Genomic DNA, 23,409 nt, shown 5'->3' on the forward strand with positions numbered 1-23,409 from the left:
CATAGACATCATGTTGTGTGTGCATCACTCTATGTCTATGGATATGCTTGTTTGTTCCTTGTGGGACTAACCCATGTAGGTATTGAAAGTGCAACTCACTCCAAAGGATTGCTCCAAATGATCTACATCCACATCTTCAACACCTACATGAAGTCATCATCGACAAAACCCACGGTTAGTTCATCCCTCTTAGGGGGGATCTCACATCTAGGGGGAGCTTTACTCTAAAATTGAGCTAAAGCAACTCTAATGGTGTGAACTCAACAACGCTTTATGTAAAAATGGCAACCCCATTTGTGCTTCAAAAATGAGTATGACCTATGATCAAAGTTCTCATTTGACTCCTAAGTCAATATACTCATATATAGATGACCTAGTCATCGCCAATTGCTTGATAGATGCTAGAATTGGTTGTGCATGCTTTGCCACATATTTCATTTGACATTTTATTGTGTGAGAATGTTGGTTGCATAATTTACTCATTCGAGGACATCCACTTGTTGTTTTGATTGTTTGGTTCCTTTTTATTTTACCAAGTGGATGGATAAGAATGCCTAAGAACCTTCTCTAGCTATCTATGCTTTTCTTGTCTCAAACTCTATTCATGCTACATCACAAAGTTTGATCAAGTCAGATTCGAACCACTCTGTGTGAGGAGCACTCGGAGTCCCCAATTCGTCATAGACTTAAAAATCCAAAACTTCTTTGTGCATTTCGGTCTGACCGATTCATCCATTTCGGTCATACTGATATCACTAAGTCAGCTAGGTTTTCAATCTCGGTGCAACCGATTTGAACTTTTCGGTCACACCAAGTTTCAGTAACTGCTTGCAGTTATGAATCTCGGTGCCATCGAGTTTTTCCACTCGGTCACACCGATAGAGTCAGGCTATATATATCTGCGGCCCAAAATTTGGAAAAATTTCTAAACCTCTTCACCCGCGCTCAGCCTGCTCTACCTCCCTGGGTCTCCGGATCATCCTCCTCATCGCCAGCTGCCTCCCGCCTCTAGTCTCCGCCGCCGTTAATGGGAATCATCTCCGCCATTGCCGCCATAGCAAGTCCATCGCCGCACTAGGGTATGGACTTGATCCTTGTGCTATTCCCCCCTCCAATTATTAGCACATTGTTTCTCTATGTATCTTACCACGATTGAGATCATCCTATCCAGTGAAATCACTTCATAGTTTAGTTGTGGATTGAAAATTTAGGGTTAGGTTTCCACCCAAACCATCTCGGACCGACCGAGTTGTTGAAATCGGTTCCACCGATTTGGCTAAGGCCATTGCACATGTGATTCTCGGTCTGACTGAGAATTGCCAATCGGTGTGATCGAGTTCAATACTTTGTGAAACCCTAGCAGTCTCGGTGCCACCTCACTATGACTCGGTCTGACCGAGTTCACTAGTTTAGGTTCCAAAAGCTGCTTCGGTATCACCGAGTTTGCAAATCGGTAGATCCGTAATGCTTTCTGTGGAAAACTAGAACTAAGTTTTTAACTCATTCTTTTGCAAAAAAAAACCTCTGTACTTTGTGATGCTTATCAAATCTACCTCATCTATAATCTATTCGCAGGGTCTGCTGTCAGTGTTTGCATCATGTCAGATCAGAGTGATAGTCAGAACAAGTCTGAGGAGCAAGTGAACATGATGAGGGCACTAGTCCCTCTAGCAGCTTTGATGAAGGAAGCAGGAGTACACCCAGCAACTTGCCTAAGGCAGCCACCAGGACCAGAAAGAAGAAAACCTCAGATTCTAAGGATGAGGACTATGTGGCTGTTGAGGAAGAGGCCACCTCAAAGAGGAAAGTCCTGAAAAAGGAATATGGCACAACTGCTACCACTAAGCCAGGAATGAAGCAAAAGGTTCCTGCCAAGAGAGTGCCTATGTCAAAAGCCAGAGCATCCACTGCTGAAACCTCCAAGCCATTAGAAGAGGCAATTGGAGAAGGCAATAAAAGGAAGGAAAGGGTCAAGAAGACCACTGCCAGAGTTCTTGGCATAACCTCAATAATGAGAGACTCTGAAGAAGAGGAAGAGGAAGAGGATGCAGCACCAGCACCCAAAGCTCAAAAGCTTATGGGAGATGCTATAAGGGCAGGGGTTGTTCCATCTAAGCCTAGCCTGCTCCTAAGACTGCTGCTCCAGCTCCAAAGCCAAAACCCAAGAGGAGCACCAGGAACATCCCTGCCGAGGAGAAGAAGAAGGCCCCAGTGCCTCAAGTTGTTGAAGAAGAAGATGATTCTGTCGTGTTGAGGAAGTTGAAGCCCAAAATTACAGATCACTATGATGCTCACCCAGTTGCAGAGAATATGAAAATCAGGAAGGATTCAGGTTTAAGGATATGGAGAGAGTCTAATCCATATGCCACCAGGAGAAGGACTACTGTAGACTACAGGTTCCATACAAAGGAACAGCAGGACTTCTGTGAGACTATCTTACTTGACAAGAAGCCCATAGTGTGTGACATGAGATGGGTAGACTGGAAATTCATTAAGGAAAATGAAGATCACTTCCCTGGTGTATGTGATAGCTTGAAGGTATGTGGAGTCGATAAGTTTGTGGCTTAGAAGCTCACAAAGTGGAATGATGAGCTTATTATGCAGTTCTACTCCACGGCTCATTTCTACCAGATGGAAGGATTGTCTGGATGTCTAAAGGTACGAGGTACTATTCAACGGTTGCAAAATGGGCAAAATTGATCAATGCTCCTAAGGAGAGTGAAGATGACTTGGATGTCTATGCCAAGAAGAAGAAGGATCACAACACCATGGCACATATGTACAAAGAGATCCCAGATGCTGCTCTTGAGACACACAAGTTTGGATCGGTACATTACCTTCTATCAGGCTTGCCAAAGATCAACTGGATCCTCAGGCACCCTCTTCTACCAAAGACAAGTGATCACAAGATGATCAGAGGCCATGCAATTAACTTGCTTCATATATTTGATGTGCCTCAAAAGTTCAAGGTCATGAGCCTAACTGTGGAATCCATTAACAGAACAGCTGCAGATTAGAAGAGAAGTTGTGGGTATGCCCCATAGATCCAGGAGCTAATCAACTCCAAGATGGGCACTGGCACATATCTCCTGTACAAGGAACACATGCCCATCTACCCAGACTTTGAGGACAACACTGTGGTGTTGGATGAGAATGAACCATCTTCTGTGCACGCACAAGCCAAGAGGGAGAAGGCAAGGGCTGAAAAGGCTACAAAGATGCCAACCACTGAAGACGCGTCTCAGTATCTTCTGAAGAGCAAGCAAAGATCAGCTTGGCTACTTGATTTCCTCCACTCTGAGGATTGAGAAGGGATTGGCTACCCTAACTCAAAACCAGGAGAGCTTGGAGAGGATCATGGAGTAGGAGTTCTATGACTTAGATGTGAAGGTCACTGAGATCCAGTCCGTTGTTGAGCAACTTCAGGATGAAGTGCAGGAGAAGAAGGGAAAGTCTACCACTAATGCTTTTGGTAGAGTGCCCAGAGGATAGAGATCTGCTGTAGTGTCTATCATAGACACTAGAGCAACTTCATCTGCACTGGCTACAGCTTCAGTGCCACCAGCTCCATCACCCACTCCACAAGCTCCATCTACATCAACTGATGCCTTTGTCCTTGGCGTGTTATCTACACCACCACCTAAAGACCAAGCTTGAGAGTCGATGTAGCACTATGCATTTTTTATGAACTTTTTGGTAACTTGTTGCCAAAGGGGGAGAAAATGTATAGATCATAGGCTTCGAGAGAGAGTGTTGCTTTTATTCTCTCTTTTTGTTTGGTGGTTAAACTTTATTTATTTGCTTGGTTGCAATACTTTATGCTTGCGTGTGATACTTGGATGATCATGTGTTTTATCATATGCTACCTTAATACTTGTTGGATGACATTATCCTTTTATATGATCATTCGCTTTGCTTGGTGATGAGTGCATGTATTTCATTATTATCATTTTGAGCGCTCCACCAAGATGTATGTGACATGGAAGAGTAACCCATGTTCCTAACTCATTGTGCATTTGCAGTCCAAAGCAAATCTTAAACTATGCACAAATTTAGGGGGACCTCTTGCTTTTCACATAGTTTGTCGAAGCTTTGATCTATATGTTGTCATCAATTACCAAAAAGGGGGAGATCGAAAGTGCAACTATCCCTAGGTGGTTTTGGTAATTCCTAACAACATATAGCTAATTGAGCTAATGCCATTTCAAGATGAATATCTCAGGAAAGCTCAATGATTGGCATGGCATGGATGAGAAAAGTGGACCCCTGGAAATGCTAAGGACAAAGGATTGGGTCAAGCTCAAAGCTCAAGACTCTACATTTTCTATTTTAGTGATCCAAGATCACATTGGGTCTATAGGAAAAGCCAATACTATCAAGGAGGGATGAGGTGGTGCTTAATGAGGCTCTTTCTCAAAATGCTTAGTAATATGCTCCGAAACCCTCAACTACTTTCTCACATCCACATATGACCGAAACCAAAAGTCAAACTCGACCCCACCCATTCTTTGTATCCGGCGCCACCGGGTTTCAAATGTCATAGCCACTGCCACGAACCCTAGGCAAATCGGTCTCACCGATAGGGATCTCGGTCTCAGCAAGATGGGATTGTAATCTCTCTGTTTCCCTTTGTAACGTTCCGGTCCCACCGAGATGAGCGATCGGTCCCACCGAGATTGCAATGTAAACTCTCTGTTTTCCTTTCATAACATTTCAGTCTCACCAAAATGAGCGATCGGTCCCAGCGAGTTTACCTGACCAACTCTCTGGTTAGCTTATTACAAAAATCGGTCTCACCGAGTTTGTGTAATCGGTCTCACCGAGATTATGTTATTCCCTAACCCTAATCATATCGGTCCTACCGAGTTGCATGTCGGTCCCACCGAAAACCCTAATGGTCACTAGCTTTGTTGAATCGGTCCGACCGAGTTTAACTATTTGGTCCCACCGAGATTGGCAAGTTGTGTGTAACGGTTCGATTTTGTGTGGATGCTATATATACCCCTCCACCACCTCTTCATTCGTGGAGAGAGCCATCAGAACAAACCTACACTTCCAACTTACTTTTTCTGATAGAGAACCACCTACACTTGTGTTGAGGCCAAGATATTCCATTCTTACCAAATGAATCTTGATCTCTAGCCTTCCCAAGTTGCTTTCCACTCAAATCCTCTTTCCACCAAATTCATATCCTATGAGAGAGAGAGTTGAGTGTTGGGGACTCTATCATTTGAAGAACAAGAGCATGGAGTTCATCATCAACACACCATTAGTTACTTCTTGGAGAGTGGTGTCTCCTATATTGGCTAGGTGTCACTTGGCAGACTCCGACAAGATTGTGGAGTTGGACCAAGGAGTTTGTAAGGCAAGGAGATCGCCTACTTCGTGAACATCTACCACTAGTGAGGCAAGTCCTTCGTGGGTGACGGCCATGGTGGGATAGACAAGGTTGCTTCTTCGTGGACCCTTCGTGGGAGGAGCCCTCCATGGACCCACGCAACCGTTACCCTTCATGGGTTGAAGTCTCCATCAATGTGGATGTACGATAGCACCACCTATCGGAACCACGACAAAAACATCCGTGTCTCCTATTGCGTTTGAATCCTCCAAACCCTTCCCTTTACATTCTTGCAAGTTGCATGCTTTACTTTCCGCTGCTCATATACTCTTTGCATGCTTGCGTGAATTGTGTTAAGATTGCTTGACTTGTCCAAAGTAGCTAATATCTGCCAAGAACTAAAATTGGGAAAAGGATAAGTTTTTATTTGGTCAAGTACTCTAATCACCCCCCCTCTAGACATACTTTCGATCCTACATTATACGATCCAATTATATTATTATTGTTGAGAGAACTTGCACTAGTGAAAGTATGAACCCTAGGACTTGTTTCAATGCATTGCAATACCCTTTACGCTCACTTTTACCACTTGTTACCTTGCTGTTTTTATATTTTCAGATTACAAAAACCATTATCTACCATCCATGTTGCACTTGTATCACCATCTCTTCATTGAACTAGTGCACCTATACAATTTACCATTGTATTGGGTGTGTTGGGGACACAAGAGACTCTTTTTTATTTGGTTGCAGGGTTGTTTGAGAGAGACCATCTTCATCCTACGCCTCCCACGGATTGATAAACCTTAGGTCATCCACTTGAGGGAAATTTGCTGCTATCCTACAAACCTATGCACTTGGAGGCCGAACAACGTCTACAAGAAGAAGGTTGTGTAGTAGACATCAATGAACCACATCGCCGCATGTCGGGTTTGCAAAAGCCATCCATCGCATGGAAGCTTGATACCTTTCACACTCTAAAGATTATATGGCAAAAAGCTATGTCGATTAATTTCTGGATATGGTGATTCATCAAACCCATGGTATGATGTGTAAACACAGTTCCCCCTGGCGAATGGAAGTAGAATAGCATAGTAATCATCGCCAGTGATATGATCGATGATTGGTTGGATGATCAGATAATGGAGCCCGAGGAACATGGAGTGGTTGCCGAGGCTATAAACCCGCCTCCAGTTGAATACGCCTGGCCCAACGGAGCTGGGATCTTTCTCGAACACGAAGCAGCCATAGCCATCAATGTCACGAACGCCCCAGGCATTGTACTGCATGTGGTTTGATGAAATGGTTTGGTCAATTTGGTACGTGCAAATGAGCATCAAATGACCGCCGTCAGCTAAACGAGCGATAAACCACCACCCATCGGCTGGTATGATTCCAGGTCCTAGAATCATGAAGGCCAGCGCATTTGCGTCTGCTGTAACAATTCAAATTGGAGACCAAAAGGACAAAAATAAACAATCATGTTTAGAGTATGTGTGGAATTAAGATTATTATAACAGTGACACATATCATAGATAGAGAATTGCAATGTCGTGGTCATAATCATACCACAAGTTAAAAAAATAAGCCAATGGCTTTCATATTCTAGCAATATATCATGGTTCAAATATCATGTAACAATGAGTGGAAAACAAATATGACAGGGCCTACTCATATTCTACCATATCACTTACTACAGTTATCATATCAACTCTAAGCAATAACATGCATTGTTATAAAAATCCTGGAAATGAGAGCAACATATAGTAATCATGAGGTTATAATCATAATATATATTCTAACAATCATTAGATGCCAATTGTTCTCATATCAACTCTAACAATAACATGTGTGGTCATAAAATCTAGGAAATGAGAGGAACATATAGCAATGATATTGTTATAGACAAACTATATATTCTAAATTTGTAACAATGAACAGTCAGTCATATTCATAAGGTAAAGATGAGCTGAGATAGAGCAATTACACGACGATAGATTCCACCAGTATAGGCACCCAATCTGTGCGTCGACCGTGTAAACGATTCCATCGTGCAATATAGCATCTAACAGAAATGATGGCTGAAGAGGATTGACGATGAGCCATAACCATGTATTGCGAGCAGATTCTAGATAGACTAATCCCATGTTGAACACAACAATGAGCTTGTAATCCATGTAGTCTTCTGATGGTGTGGGCACTTCGTAGATTACAACCTTCAGCAAATAGAGGTCGAGCCAAAAGCTCGACGCGTCTCGTGGGTAGTAGGCTGGAGTGTCCGGCGAGCCACGAGGCTCGATGGCGGCGGTATGAAATGATGGAAGGGTGATCTCTCGCTGGGTTTAGATATCCACGAGACACCACGGACTACCGGATTGGTGGATGAGGACGATCCAGTTGGCCTTCATGGCCGCCCAGTAGTGGCCGCGCATGAAGGACAAGTGGACGGGTAGTGGTAGCATGTCGAGGGGCTCCACGGCAACCTCCAGAGGATCATCAAGTCAGTGTTTGGGCCGTCTACGAGGATTGGGCATCAGCAAGCAAGGTTTCTTGAAAAGAGCCGGCCAGTTGTAGACGACTAGACAGTATAAAGACACCGAGCATGCGGCCAGACGGATGGTGCTGAGCAAGTCCACATGATTACATATCTACTCCAAGAGAACATCGGGAGGGAATTCCAATCACGGCTCTGCCTGTCAGTCGGTTCTGCCATAGGTTTTTTTAGGGTGCTGAGTGACTGGGGTTTTTGGTGCCTGCGAGCCAGCGGGAAAGTGGATTCGGGCGTGTGAGGGAAGAAGATGGCGTGTGTGGCCGAGTAGTGAGCGGGGAGATATGGTACGTGCGAGCTACCAAGGAAGATGGCGCTGGCGGGCAAGCAGTGAGCGGGGGGAAATGGTGTGCGGCCGACAATGGGGAAGAGAGGAGGAAGAATAAGAGAGGAGGAAGAAGAGTGAAAGACAGGGAAGAAAGTGCATTAAACCTCAATTCTACTAGTACTACTACCAGGATATACCGTCCTTCGGAGTGTAAATGGTTATGCCGATGACATGTGGGTCTACCTCAAGAGGGCCCATATGTCAATTAATGGAGGAGAGAAGTGCGTAGTCATATTTACGGAAGCGTGCTCCACTGGCAAACATGATGACAGTACTGGGTAAGGCTGATTTAGTAACACCAACACGCTGGTTCAGCTTATTAATTAAGTGTCCCATATGTTACAGCGTGTATTGTCACTTCACTGTGAAGACTAGTTGAATAGTTCTCTCTGACCGAGATGGGGAATAATGGATCACGAATACTTCCTATCTACAGTATCCCTATGCATGTACGCTCAGGCCCCTCCCAATGCTTCGCCTTGTACAGGTCCTACGGCTGCCATGTAGGCAAAAAGTCTGATGTGGCAAGGTAATTAAGAGGAGAGAGATAAGTGTCGTGACCCTACTAAGTGCAAGAACCTAGACAAAAGACTTAAATGGAAGAATTCGACCAATGCATGAAGAACTTTAGTTACAAAATCAGTAAATAAAGGATTCTTAGCACCAACAATTTAAGCACCTATGCATTGGGAGTTTTAGCTGGTAAAGTTTTTAATGTGGTTAGCACCCCATGTAAGCACCGATGCATTTGAGGTAGCCTCATCATGTCAAACAAGATGAAACATTGGCCAAGGCACCCGGCGCCAATAATGTAGGAGTACTAGTACTACCTCCTTTCCGGTTTATAGGGCTCAACTCAAAAATCTCATCAACCAAGGAAGTTGCTGAGTGTTGGAATAATTTTTGTAGTTTGCAAAAACACTCAATTAATGCACTCGTTTTCCTCAAAAAATTATGTTCACCAATGGATTAATTTTGTGTCAAAATTTGACCATCTACTCCCTCCATCCAGGTGAATAAGTCATCTTTGGTTGTGCACCGTGACCAAGGAGGGAAAAACAAGATAACTTAATGTTTATTTGCTACTTCCTCCGTTCCTAAATATTGTCTTTTTGGAAATTCAAATGGAATACAACATACGGATGTATGTAGACATATTTTAGAGTGTAGATTCACTCATTTAGCTCCGTACGTAGTCACTTGGTGAAATCTCTAGAAAGACAAATACTCCGTATTTGGGAACAGAGGGAGTATCACCATATGGAGGGAACACAGGAAGCTTAAAATATGAACATGTCAATGGGAGGGAGTAAAAGCCTCATGCATGCATGCATGCAACATGAAACACTCACACGTACACATGGACACACGCAACACTCACGCACCCATGCGGCACACAACACACGACGCAACACACACGCTCACGCTCAAGTGCTCAACCTACTCCCTACGTCCGTGAAAGACTGTACATTTAGAGATTTACACATTGACTAGGGCATAATTAACGCCCAAAAGTAGCAGACTTAGCCCCTTCCTGTGCTCCACCGTGGATAGGTGCTAAGTATGCCACATAAGCAATGACATGGCACAACATTTAAGGAGGGGAGAGAATACTTTAGTGACCCTAGAAAGAACAAATGCTAAGCGCGAGAACCTAGGCAAACCACTTAAATGAAACAGTTTGACCAATGCATGAAAGACTTTAGGTACTAACTCATTAAATAAAGTGTGCTTAGCAACAACAAGTTAAGCACCTATGCATTGGGGAGTTGAGTTGCTAAGAAATTTAATACACTTAGCACCTCATCTAATCACCTTTGCATTGGAAGAGGTCTTATGTGTGCATGCGACCATTGAGAGAAGAAGATTAAATGAAGGTTGTTGCATGCTGTAATTAAGGATAGACATGTAGCCTATATCTAGAGCACAAGTTGGTGCATTAGTCAATCAATATCGATTTTAGATTAAAGGCTAAATGCATTGGAAGTGTAGATGTACACTCTTTGTTTTTTAGCTGATGTACACTATTTGTTGGAAGACCAAGGGAGTACACGTGCATGCACTCACATACACAGCCAGGGTGGTTTACGTGCAAGGGTTGGACTCCTGTCGCGCCTGTGTAAAGTTTTGTTTAACAGATTTCTTTGCTCTACCAACTAATAGGTGGGACCCATAAACCAGGTGACAATTTAACCGGTCAACAGAGTGCCACGTCGACTATGTGGCCGTTCAGTAGGGTGCAATACGGTGCTCTACGATGAGCTAGTAATCGTATAATCACCGCAAAACTATATATAGTGACCGTAAAGAGCGTATTGTTACATATGTTGACCGCAAGTGTATTTTTCTTGTTTCAAATTAATCCATATTAACCGGAAAGGACTAGTACTAGTACTACTTTGATGTGTCCCGTTAACTCGCCTAAAGAGGAGAAGCTTGCTTACTACGCCTCTCCCTCGCCCACGCGCGCGGTGGCTCATAGGACGAGGAGAGGGTTTTGACTATAGCGCCCTCTCCCTCTCCCTCTCGCTCGCCCTCGCCCTCGCAGTGGACATGCAGCAGTTCAATCAGTGTCAGATTGCCAGAAGCATAATGTACTGTAGTATCATCATTGTTGGACCTTCCGAAGAGGCAAAGAGCCAAGTGCAAGGTTCACACAAGTACGAACTGTTGAACATCCCGAAGAGGCAAAGAGCCAAGCACAAGGTTTTATAAGAGCTGTCGTCCTAGTAGGAGTATTACAACTATAACGAATGATGCTACTATATGATGCCGCAACATCACCTATATCCAAAGTTGTGCCACCTTTTTTTCTCAAAGAGCGTGTTGGAGCCCGTGCAACAACCAAACAAGTTGCACGTACACATAACACATTTACTTGTAATAAATTCTAAAGGACAAATGCCAATATGCCACACAAGTTCATCTCCAATTAATGTGATAAATTTGTGCATGACTAGTCTACATATATTCACAACGCTACCATTCACAATTTACCATACCCCACTTACACGTTATAGATGGTCTACATGTCCTCATCCAGGTTCCAGTCCCAGGTGTTCTTCATGGATGGCATGATCTATAGTGGTGGGCAACAGGAATCATTGTCGCAGCTTTCTAGTCCAGTTCCACACGATAGAGAGTCATCCAAGCTGAAGCGGCATAAATCAGGGATAGCATGTCCCAGCATGCCGTTCATCCGGCGGTGCGCACTAAAGACACAACCATGCTTCATGAACGGCTGGCCTTCGATGTCGTGCACGGAAGGTGGCATCCGCTTCACAATGGGGTAGCTGTCCCCAATGAAAAGCGAGTACTATCCAAGAGTGTTCCTCGGCACCCACGTAGCATCACAGGGGTCGAACTCGACGCCGTTCATCTGGTACACGCGGCATCTCAGATCTGGACACATGGTGACATACACAGTAAAGGTCCATGCATAATAATCTTGTGCTCAAATATGGCGGTCAGTAATACTATGCAGCAAATAGTACTACTCTGGTATAGAGGAAGTAAAATAACCGGCTTATTATATATAGCCACTCTTGGCTACATGGATGAGATAGTAAGACATGAAAAAACAAAAATGGTGGCAGCTAGTGGGTTCAAGTCTTCAAGGGCCTAGCTAGCTATACGTTTCCTCCAAGGTAAAAAGTACTCCAACTAGTATAACAACGAAAGAGAAGGCGAGAGGGTTAAAAACTATAATACTAAATGGAATACCTGGGTAGATGGTGACGGTCCGATCGTGGTAGATTGTGTGACCATGTTGCACATCAGTGGTACCATGGGTAACGACTGCTAAGATAGTTGATCCCAATATGCCAAAGTCAGCTACAAGGTTCCAGGTTAGACCGAATCGCAGATGCAAATGCACATCCAGGATCGGCATTCTTATTTTGATCGGGGGATGACTGGTCCCTGCAAAATAATGGAGTACCGTTAGGGATGCAAATGATGGTTTGTGCATTCTGTTTGTAATCTCTCATACCATAGGATGGCAACCAGATGAAACAAGTCCCCTGGGTTGTCACCGCGAAGATTCAGCCTAGATGGCGCACGAAGTCTTCGAACGTGTAGGGGTACAAATCTGCCGCGGCTAACATGCGCCAGCCTCTGCTGTTACAGCCTCTTGCATTGATAGAAATCCTTGTGTCGAACACCGCGATGAGATAGGGTAATCGTCGTAGCCGCGTCGCTTTGTCGGCGGGTCCGCAATTGCTATCTTCTTCAATCTCATGTAGGCATCATCATACATATTCAAGCCTAGCCAGTCTGGAAGGCTGATCCCAATGGTGGAGAAGGGGTCTACGGGAACAGCCGCACTGCTGTGGATGTCGTGCAAAATGATGGTGGTATCCGGCCGGACGTATGCAAGCCAATCTTCATTGGCACTGACCCAGACCTACATATAAGACAGTAGGCAGCAAAGAAATTTACGGCATGGAAATGGAATAACTAAGTACTACATGATCAAACTCCATGACTGACCTAGTCATCGGACAAAATCCGACTACCTGTCAACGTCGGCAACTCTGGTGGAGTCAACGTGCAACCATGGCCAGGGAGCGGTGGACTGTTCGAAGGATTGTCCCATAGAAGAACATTCTCCTTGAGGACGCATGGAAGACCAACAAGCATGGCCTTTTCCCAAGCCTGATTAAGCACCATCTTGAAAAAGTTGGTGCAGGAAGCACCGAATCTTATGCTGGTGAGGAAGTTGGAGCGGCGTGTGATTTCTCCTAGAGGATCGTTGTCCAAGGTTTCCCAGCCCCGACGAGGAGGAGAACCGCCTGGCGAATGCATGGGAGCAGCGACAAACTGCCTTCACTTTGGGGTGAGGGGAACTAGCGAGGAGGTGATAAGAGCGTAGTAACCGCATGGCCTCGTCCCTTCCAACTGTAGCTCCTCGATCGTTCCTAAGCGAAGGGGTGACGCTATTATTTACTATGTACTCGTATTGTAGCAGTACTAGTAGAGTACTACTTTCTCAACTAGTAGTGCGATGTACTGTACTTTTAGTATAGTGCACCAGTTTTGAACTCTTGAATCTCAGGCCAAGGAGCTACAGTTGGAACTGGAGGGTAGTACTATTCTCTAGAACCATCGATGTCCTATCAATGCAGGGAAAGTACACCCGCGTAGTGGGTACTCTCGGTGCTCTATTCAAGCGTGTAGCTGGCCTACTTAGCCGCTCCTCTCATGCACACACTAGCGGCCTGTTTATCAACGGCGGTTACTGCGGTGGCAGAATATTTGAGTACGTATACGCGAGTAGGCGTTCGAGACCCCGCCCGTATGTACGTACGTGGCTATATTTACTTTCTTGCACACTGACTGTGCATACGTGTACATGCTACGTGCGCGCCTCTAGTACGACACGTGCGCGCCTCTACTATGACACATGAGCGCCTCTACATCGACCAGTATGTACATACACGTTCGCGACCAGAATGACAACACTATGTACGCTTCGACTAGGTGGGTCCCTACTGTCAGGCACTTCCTTCCATGCGAAGATGTAGCTTGTGGGTCTCAGCAGTTAGGGGGCAAATCATTTTTTGCCCGTAATATGGATGCACTTCCTTGCGTGCCAAGATATAGCTGGTGGGTCCCGGCAGTCAGGGAGGAAACGCTTTTTTCGAGAAATACGGTGGCCCGTCCGGTGGGTCCCTGTTGTCAGGTGGAGGAATCAGTATTTTCCGCGTAATAAGGAGGCACTTCCTTGCTGCGGCCGTGGACCCAGCTATCAACCTCTTCACATACAGTACTCTTCCGATGGAAGTCGTTCCTTGACCACATTGACCACGCCGCGCCGAGAGCACCAGGGTGGTGGATGATGGCGTGTCCTAGGAAGGGGACGACATGGAGCCGAGGAAGACGCGCCAGTGGAAGCCCACGCGGACAGTAGTACGAGGGTTCACTGGTTCGGCTGCGGTGTGATCCTGCCGTCGCCGCAGGGCCTGGCCAGCGGTGGGAGTAGTAGGGGGCGGTGAGGCCTCCGCATCACAACCTGCCATGAGAGCAGGAGCACGCGGCACGACCAGCGCTGGTTTGGGCGGCTAGAGCAAGAAGACCAGAGGTTGAAGAAGCACTACGGCCGTTGGATGGACATCGTACGGTCACTGGAGCTAGAATCGTTCATATTGACTAAGTTGACACAGCCCTTCGTCCGTTTCAACTTAGTAGGCCCACAAGTCAGCCTTCCATATGGTGGGTCCTAGCTAGCAGGGGGAGTATTCATTTTATGTGCGTAATAAGGAACCATTTCCTTGTGTGCGAAGATATAGCTGGTGGGTCCGAGCTATCAGCGGAGGGAACATTTTTTTGCGAAATACAGAGGCCCTTTCGCTTGATCCCAGATGTCAGGTGGAGGAATCATTATTTTGCGCGTAATAAGGAGGCATTTCCTTGTGTGCGGCCGTGGACCCAGCTGTCAGCCTCTCCATGTACAATCCACTTTCGATGGATGTCGTTCGTTCACCACATTGACCACGCCGCGCCGAGAGCACCAGGGTGGTGGACGACGGCGAGGCCTATGAAGGGAATGACACAGAGCCGGGGAAGACACGACAGTGGCTGCCCACGCGGTGCGGTGTACGAGGATTGACTGGTTCAGCTTTCGTCACCGGAAAATAACTGGAGGTGTGGGTGAGTAGAGGGATAGCCAGGCCAGGGATGCGAGTATGGTGGGGCCATGAGGCCTGCCCAGCAGCACAGCTGGCCACGGGAGGCGGGAGCAGGTGGTTCGGCCGGCGCTGGTTTGGGCGGCTGGAGCAGGAAGATCAGACACTGAAGAAGCATGATTGCCATTAGATTGACATCTAACGGTCTGACACTGGTAGAGTCGATTGTTGACTAAGTTTCTTTTTTGAGAAACCTTGTGTACCCATGAACTTAGTAGGCCCACAAGTCAGCCTCCAAATCTATGGAAGACAACATAGAGCCCATTTGCTAATTCTTAAGTAATTTATTACAACCCATTTTCTGCCCAGGACCATGGTCAAAAAGTTCAACCTTATTTTGCATATTTCGGAGGAGTCCAAACTATTGTAATCCTAAAATGATAAACATTTTTTTAAGAACTTATAGATTTGCCAAAAAAAACCATTTTGTTTTTGTAAGCAAACAAGACGTGGGACAATTGAGTTGGTTTAAGGGAAAACCAGTGGTAAAAAAATCAGCGCAGGGAGGGAAAACAACAACAAAAATAAGGATGTAAATATGAAAACGAAACTTTATGTATTTTCAATATAATATACGTGTATATGACTGGTAAAACTACAGGTAGAGATTAGAAAATGGAATTAGGACATGGTGTTTCAAGAGGAAAATAGAATTGGGTTGTGTGTTTGATTCAGTAAAAAAACTACCTGCGGATGTTGTAAGACAAAATATAACTAACGCTGGCGGGCCAGAGGCCAGTAGATACTTGCTGGATCTTTGTGCCCCGTTGTCATCATGAGATAGGCCTGTTAAAAACAAAACCAAGCCTGGGAAGTCTACATCCCAGTTGAAACTTGCTCGAGCTGAAAAAACAATATACCTGCTCAATAAACGAGAGAATTCTGCAAGTACAGACGGATAACTGGGATGCAGCAGGTATATTGTTTTTTCATCATGATAATAAGTGCATGCACTTGTTTTGAAAATTTTGGAGAACTGGGAATTCCAACTGTAGGTGCTTATGCTACCCATCAAATAAAAATCATGTGCCTGAAAATTCGTTTCGAAACAAATGATTCAGCTTTATATCCACGTCGACCCTCGGCATGATGGTTGGAAGCCAATGCTAAGTTCATACCGGAAGATCGTTAACAACAATACCAACTTGCGGACGACAAGTTAGTACAAGGACAAATACCAAACTAACTTATAATATTTTTACTCCTGGCCCTAGTGTTCGTCTGGTAGAAAATCTTGCAGAGGACCAGCTCCCGCTCATTCTCTTGCTCCAGGTCCTTGAGGTGGTACTGGTGCATCACCCAGTTGGTCCTCTGCTGGTCAAAATTCTTGTTGGTGTGCAGCACCAGAACCTTTTTGATGCCCATCTGCCGGTCGGTGACCATCACCGGCAAGGTATTGCCGGTCTTGTGACACATCGCGGGCATGCCACACTCCGACTGTATCTTGCGACACGTCCACATGCCCGTTTTGAATGCTCTGGAATTGCGCTGGAAGAAATGTCGCCTAGGCCACTCAGTGTGATACCTGCAGTATTGTCGAATACAGGTTTTAGTGTACGTAGTTGGCATTTTCATAACATCTTGGGCATGTTGTAGTCACTTGTTTCACTTTTATTAACTTTCAAATTGTAATTGCTTCACTAGGTCTATGCCTAAAAAGAAAAATAGAGCTATAAACAAAGGAATATGTTTGTGAAAATAGATGGTCGGTCGGTGTCTTACCTAGAAGTTTCTCCGGATGTGTGTAGCATATGTCGTTCTCACTGTCGATGGTTGGTACGAACAAATCGATGAGAGGGTGAGATCTCGCGCTGTCGGCACTCACTTTGGCCTCAAGGTCCTCGATCATCTCCTGATCCATGGTATCGAACTTGATGCCAGCCGGCAGCACCGGCCAATCCTTCTTGGAGTTGCATCGGTTAATTCCAGTTATATGGTACTCAATGTATGATCAATCGTCTGTTTTAAGTGAATGATGAAAGATTTCAACAGGTAAGTGGTAGTACTCCAAATCTGAAGTGCACAATACCCGAACATGCCGCCGGGATTCTTGTGTCACCTCACGCACGGCGTGTTGTCACGTCAATTCAATGTGAGGACATGATAAATAATTTGACCAATGTATACTAGTACTGCTATTGTACTACTTACTAGTCGTATTTAGTGTCACATTTTAACCATAGGTTTAACTAACAAAATGTCAATGCTTGTCACTGAAAATTATTCCATTGGAAACTATGTTCAAATAAAAATAGAACTATATAATTTTTTGTGACATGCATTAACATTTAGTTAGTGAAATTTATGGTCAAAATTTGACACAAATTACGGAGGGGACCAGTAAACCAGGAGGGAGGTAGTAGTATGAGTAGCGCAATATACGGTATAGAGGACTAGTACGAATTTAGAAATGGGGTAAGAAGTTACAAGGCTGTGCGACCGACTTTGTAGGCTACATGAGTAATACAAAATATAATTCCCATTGGACAACACTTTCACCAACAAGTACACACTTGAAGCCTAATTGATATATGGCTTCTGCACAACATCTCCATCATCGTTATCAGTACATCCTACGCAGGTGACTTAGGATGCACTTGATCCCAGAAAGGTATCTATCCTTCAAACCAGAGGAGTGCTTCAAACTAACAACAATACATAATATCCAACAAAAGAGGGTCATGCTACAACAGCAGGATACATGGCTCAGTCTAGAATCAAGTTGTGCATATTTGCTATTGGCATGAATGATACGTCTCCAATGTATCTATAATTTTTCATTGTTCCATGGTATTATATTATCAACCTTGGATGTTTTATATGCATTTATATGCTATTTATATGATTTTTGGGACTAACCTATTAACCTAGAGCCTAGTGCCAGTTTTTGTTTTTTCCTTGTTTTTGAGTATCGCAGAAAAGGAAATCAAACGGAGTTCAATTGACCTGAAATTTCATGGAGATCATTTTTGGACTAGAACAAGCCCACGGAGTATCGGAGATGGGCCAGAAGAGTCCCGAGGCCACCACGAGGGTGGGGGCGCGCCCTACCCCCTGGGCGCGCCCCCTACCTCGTGGCCGCCTCAGGGACCCCCTGACTTGTTCCCAACTCCAACACCTCTTATATAACCCCAAACTTCTAGAAAGAAACCTAGATCGGGAGTTTAGCCACCGCAAGCCTCTGTAGCCACCGAAAACCAATCTAGACCCGTTCCGGCACCCTGCCGGAGGGGGAATCCCTCTCCGGTGGCCATATTCATCATCCCGGTGCTCTCCATGACGAGGAGGGAGTAGTTCACCCTCAGGGCTGAGGGTATGTACCAGTAGCTATATGTTTGATCTCTCTCTCTCTCTCGTGTTCTTGATTCAGCACGATCTTGATGTATCGCGAGCTTTGCTATTATAGTTGGATCTTATGATGTTTCTCCCCCTCTACTCTCTTGTGATGCATTGAGTTTTCCCTTTGAAGTTATCTTATCAGATTGAGTCTTTAAGGATTTGAGAACACTTGATGTATGTCTTGCATGTGCTTATCTGTGGTGACAATGGGATATCATGTGATCCACTTGATGTATGTTTTGGTGATCAACTTGCGAGTTCCGTGACCTCGTAAACTTATGCGTAGGGGTTGGCACATGTCACACCCTGCATTTTGTAACATGTCATTTGCATTAATACAAAGCATGAAAATTTGGACCAACAAAAACTTTGCATCGTTTGGCTTTTTATTTTGGAGTTGGTTTTCTCTCTGTGATTTTCAAGTGCTCTTTAAAGTCAACTACTCCACCTTACATACTTCACCTCCCTGCCCAAACTTCTGCCCAATGATCATGCCATGTGTATATTGCAATATAGTATTTCTTACAAAAATATTTTGGCCAAATAGTATTTTCAAAATTTAGTTTTCCAAAAACCCCTGAATTGAGGTTTGCACTGCAAGTACTTGCTTTGGGGTATGAAAAATATTTCAAGGAGTATATTTGAAACCTATTAGATATAGGATTCCATAAACCACAAAAATATAATTTTAAAAGTTATTTTCCTATTTTATTTAAAAGCTTTTTCTTAAGGCCAGAAATGGTCTTTAATAGGAAAAAAATTATTTTATTATTTCACAAATATTTGACAAAAATCAGGGAAACTCATTGGACATATATTTTCCATATATAAGAGTTTCAACACATGGTCATGTTCAAAATATTGGACAGAACCTCCCAAAACCATTTCTGCCCATTTCAAAGATTTGAGATATTTCTACAGGAAATATTTTCATAAAAATCCAAGGAAAATCTAGCAAGTCACAAATGCATATTGTGATCACCTTGCGAAGCCTCATATCAATCAAGGTCATTTTGGTTCACAAAAATGCCCCAAAACCCTCTCTGACCCGAATCAAATTTGAACAACTTTGTACTACCAACTTTCTCTTCTTGACGCCAACTTTTGTGAGCATGTTAGCATGACCAAATGAGGCCACTAATTATCTGTGTCATTTCACCTTATGGAGTCTCATGCCAAATGGAAATCATCTACTTGCCCAAACCATTATCAAACACCTTCTGACACTTTTCCAAAATGCCATTTCTAACATCTTCCACTAATCTCCATGGGCTCAAAGTTTTACCACAGCCCCTCCTAGTCCCCTTGCAGCTCCAGTAACAATGGCAAATCCACAGCTCAATTATTGGAGGGGCAAAACCCCACTATCTCTCTCTAGACAACCCATTTCCCTCTCTCCCTCAACCTCCCTCCTCACTCCAGTGGTCACACAGGGCGTCCAAAGCCCCTCCCCCTTATTTACTACACCCTAGAGCCACCAGACATTTTTGGCCGTACCCACCTGTCCTAAAGAATGCCATGGCATGCCATTTGCACGCTCCAGAGCGCGCTACAGTGCAACCAGGCACTGTAGCCACCCCTTGCCAACCACTCCCAGCCACCTTGGGCCTCCCCAGCGCGCCCGACGATGCGCCTCGACGTCTGCGTCACGCCATGCCTCTGTCCCCCTCCTCCTTCTCCCTCCTCTTGCCCCAGCTCGCACGCGCGCCGGCCGCCCGAGTGTCCCATTGAGCGCTCTCGCACGCGCGGTGCCATGCCCCCTTCTTTCCCTCTCGTCTCTCCCCTCGCCCTAGACCAACCCCACAAGCACCCCAGACACACCCACGAGCGCTCCCGTGACCCGTAGCAACCGCAGTAGGCTTGCCGGTGTACGGGTCCTCGGTGGACCGTCGCCCGCCTATTTAAGGGTCTCCCCGAGCTCTCCTCTCCTCACCACTCGCTCTCTGCACCATCAAATCATCCCCCTGCACTCCAGTTCCTCTCTAGAGCCACCCGAGCTCGAGATCGAGCTCGAGATCCACCACTTCGGCTCGCCAGAGTTCGCAAGGTACAGGCCTCCCCCGCTCCTCCTCTGCCTCGATCTGGAACCCCCGAGCACCCCTGATCATTTCCCCTTTCTCCCCCGCTTCTTTTGCAGTCGAAAATGGCTGGAACCGACGAGATGGGTAATGAGATGGGTAACCACTTGATAACGAAGTGGTGTGCTGAGGCAATTGTGTGTGTTGTTTTTGAAAACGGATTAGATTTAAGATTTGTCGACTGTCCCAACCTTACATGCGCAACCACTCTACCCTCATATGGGAAAGGGCATTATTGATTACCTAGGCCGATACTAGCTTGGAGCCCGCATTATTAGTGATGGGAGAGTCATTGTTGCGCTCTCTTGGGATGGGGTCGTGCCAGGTAGGGCGGCCATGATTGTTTTCATAGGGCACCAGACACACCGTTGGTACCCCGTGCTTGTGACATGTGATGAATATGGGAGCAAGGCTCCAGACTTTTAAGATGTGAAATATTGTGCACGGGGGTTACTACCAATCGAGTGGACTCTATGTAAGTGTCGTCTAGGGAAAGATAGTGATCGGGTGCTTACCCCGGGTACTTGAAGTACCGCAGGTCGTGGATGACACGGAAGTTCACCGGATCTTGTGGGTAAAGTGTGCAACCACTTCAGAGTGTAAAACTATTCGAATAGTCGTGTCCACGGTCAAGGACAGTTGGGCGGTGCTGCTTAAACTACGTCCAGAGTTTTACAAACTGCGTGTGCGTGTGTGTTGATAAAACTATTTGGGTTAAGCCAGATGGCTTGACACGATGATCAAGTTGGATTGGTGTCCAACTTTGCTTATGTTGATATCTGCAACTTGTCCATACAGATATCTGTACTCCCATGATGCATACTTTACATGCTGATAGATCATGTCATTGCACTCAAAACTAGCTTTCTGCAAACCACCTACTTAGTGCTATATCATTGCATTATTGTGCCTTGTTCCAATCAAGGGTTGCTTGCGAGTACATTCAAAGTACACATTGGCTTGCCACTGGTTATTAATTGGCCAGGCATGGAAGAACAGGAGTTCGATGAAGAGTTCTTTGGAGACAAACATGCGAACTAGGACGTTTCCCAGTCAGAATGCCTGTAGGGTTAAGGCAGATGGCATGTGTTCTAGTTATTGACGAAGATTTCCGCTGCTTAAGTTTATTTGGTATTCAGCCCTTGTGGCTTTATCTATGTAAGGCTTAACCATAATGGTCATAATCCGTGTAAGACGGTATGTATGGATGTAAGACTCTTGTTATTCAGCTTCTGTGTGTTGAGTGAGCATTGATCTCTGGGATCACTGTACACGTGCATTCGGTGACCACGACTTATGAAGTCGGGGTCCCCACAGCACACGTTTTCGTCTTAACTCTCTGGTAGAAACTTTGGGGCACTCTTTGAAGTTCTTTGTGTTGGTTGAATAGATGAATATGAGATTGTGTGATGCCTATCGTATAATCATACCCACGGATACTTGAGGTGACATTGGAGTATCTAGGTGACATTAGGGTTTTGGTTGATTTGTGTCTCAAGGTGTTATTCTAGTACAAACTCTAGGATAGATTGAATGGAAAGAATAGCTTCATGTTATTTTACTACAGACTCTTGAATAGATCGATCAGAAAGGATAACTTTGAGGTGGTTTCGTACCCAACAATAATCTCTTTGTTTATTCTCCTCTATTAGTGACTTTGGAGTGACTCTTTGTTGCATGTTGAGGGATTGTTATATGAAAGTGCAACTATCCCTAGGTGGTTTTGGTAATTCCTAACAACATATAGCTCATTGAGCTAATGCCATTTCAAGATGAATATCTCAGGAAAGCTCAATGATTGGCATGGCATGTATGAGAAAAGTGGACCCCTCAAAATGCTAAGGACAAAGGACTGGCTCAAGCTCAAAGCTCAAGACTCTACATTTTCTATTTTAGTGATCCAAGATCACATTGAGTCTATAGGAAAAGCCAATACTATCAAGGAGGGATGAGGTGTTGCTTAATGAGGCTCTTGCTCAAAATGCTTAGTAATATGCTCCAAAACTCTCAACTACTTTCTCACATCCACATATGACCTAAACCAAAAGTCAAACTCGGCCCCACCGATTCTTTGTATACGGCGCCACCGAGTTTCAAATGTCATAGCCACTGCCACAAACCCTAGGCAAATCGGTCTCACCGATAGGGATCTCGGTCTCACCGAGATGGGATTGTAATCTCTTTGTTTCCCTTGGTAATGTTTCGGTCCCACCAAGATGAGCGATCGGTCCCACCGAGATTGCAATGTAAACTCTCTGTTTTCCCTTCGTAATGTTTCGGCCTCACCGAAATGAGCGATCGGTCCCACCGAGTTTACCTGGCCCACTCTCTAGTTAGCTTATTACCAAAATCGGTCTCACCGAGTTTGTGTAACCGGTCTCACTGAGATTACATTACGCCCTAACCCTAATCATATCGGTCCTACCGAGTTGCATGTCGGTCCCACCGAAAACCCTAACGGTCACTAGCTTTGCTGAATCGGTCTGACCGAGTTTAACTATTCGGTCCCACCGAGATTGCAAGTTGTGTGTAACAGTTAGATTTTGTGTGGAGGCTATATATACCCCTCCACCACCTCTTCATTTGTGGAGAGAGCCATCAGAACAAACCTACACTTCCAACTTACTTTTTCTGATAGAGAACCACCTACACTTGTGTTGAGGCCAAGATATTCCATTCTTACCATATGAATCTTGATTTCTAGCCTTCCCAAGTTGCTTTCCACTCAAATCCTATTTCCACCAAATTCATATCCTGTGAGAGAGAGAGAGAGAGTTGATTGTTGGGGAGTCTATCATTTGAAGCAGAAGAGCAAGGAGTTCATCATAAACACACCATTTGTTACTTCTTGGAGAGTGGTGTCTCCTAGATTGGCTAGGTCTCACTTGGGAGCCTCTGACAAGATTGTGGAGTTGAACCAAGGAGTTTGTAAGGGCAAGGAGATCGCCTACTTCGTGAAGATCTACCGCTAGTGAGGCAAGTCCTTCGTGGGCGACGACCATGGTGGGATAGACAAGGTTGCTTCTTCGTGGACCCTTCGTGGGTGGAGCCCTCCATGGACTCGTGCAATCGTTCCCCTTCGTGGGTTGAAGT

Source organism: Triticum urartu, chromosome 7A (genome assembly GCF_056163025.1).
Source record: "Triticum urartu cultivar PI428250 chromosome 7A, HENAU_Tu73, whole genome shotgun sequence".
NCBI classification, from domain to species: domain Eukaryota; kingdom Viridiplantae; phylum Streptophyta; class Magnoliopsida; order Poales; family Poaceae; genus Triticum; species Triticum urartu.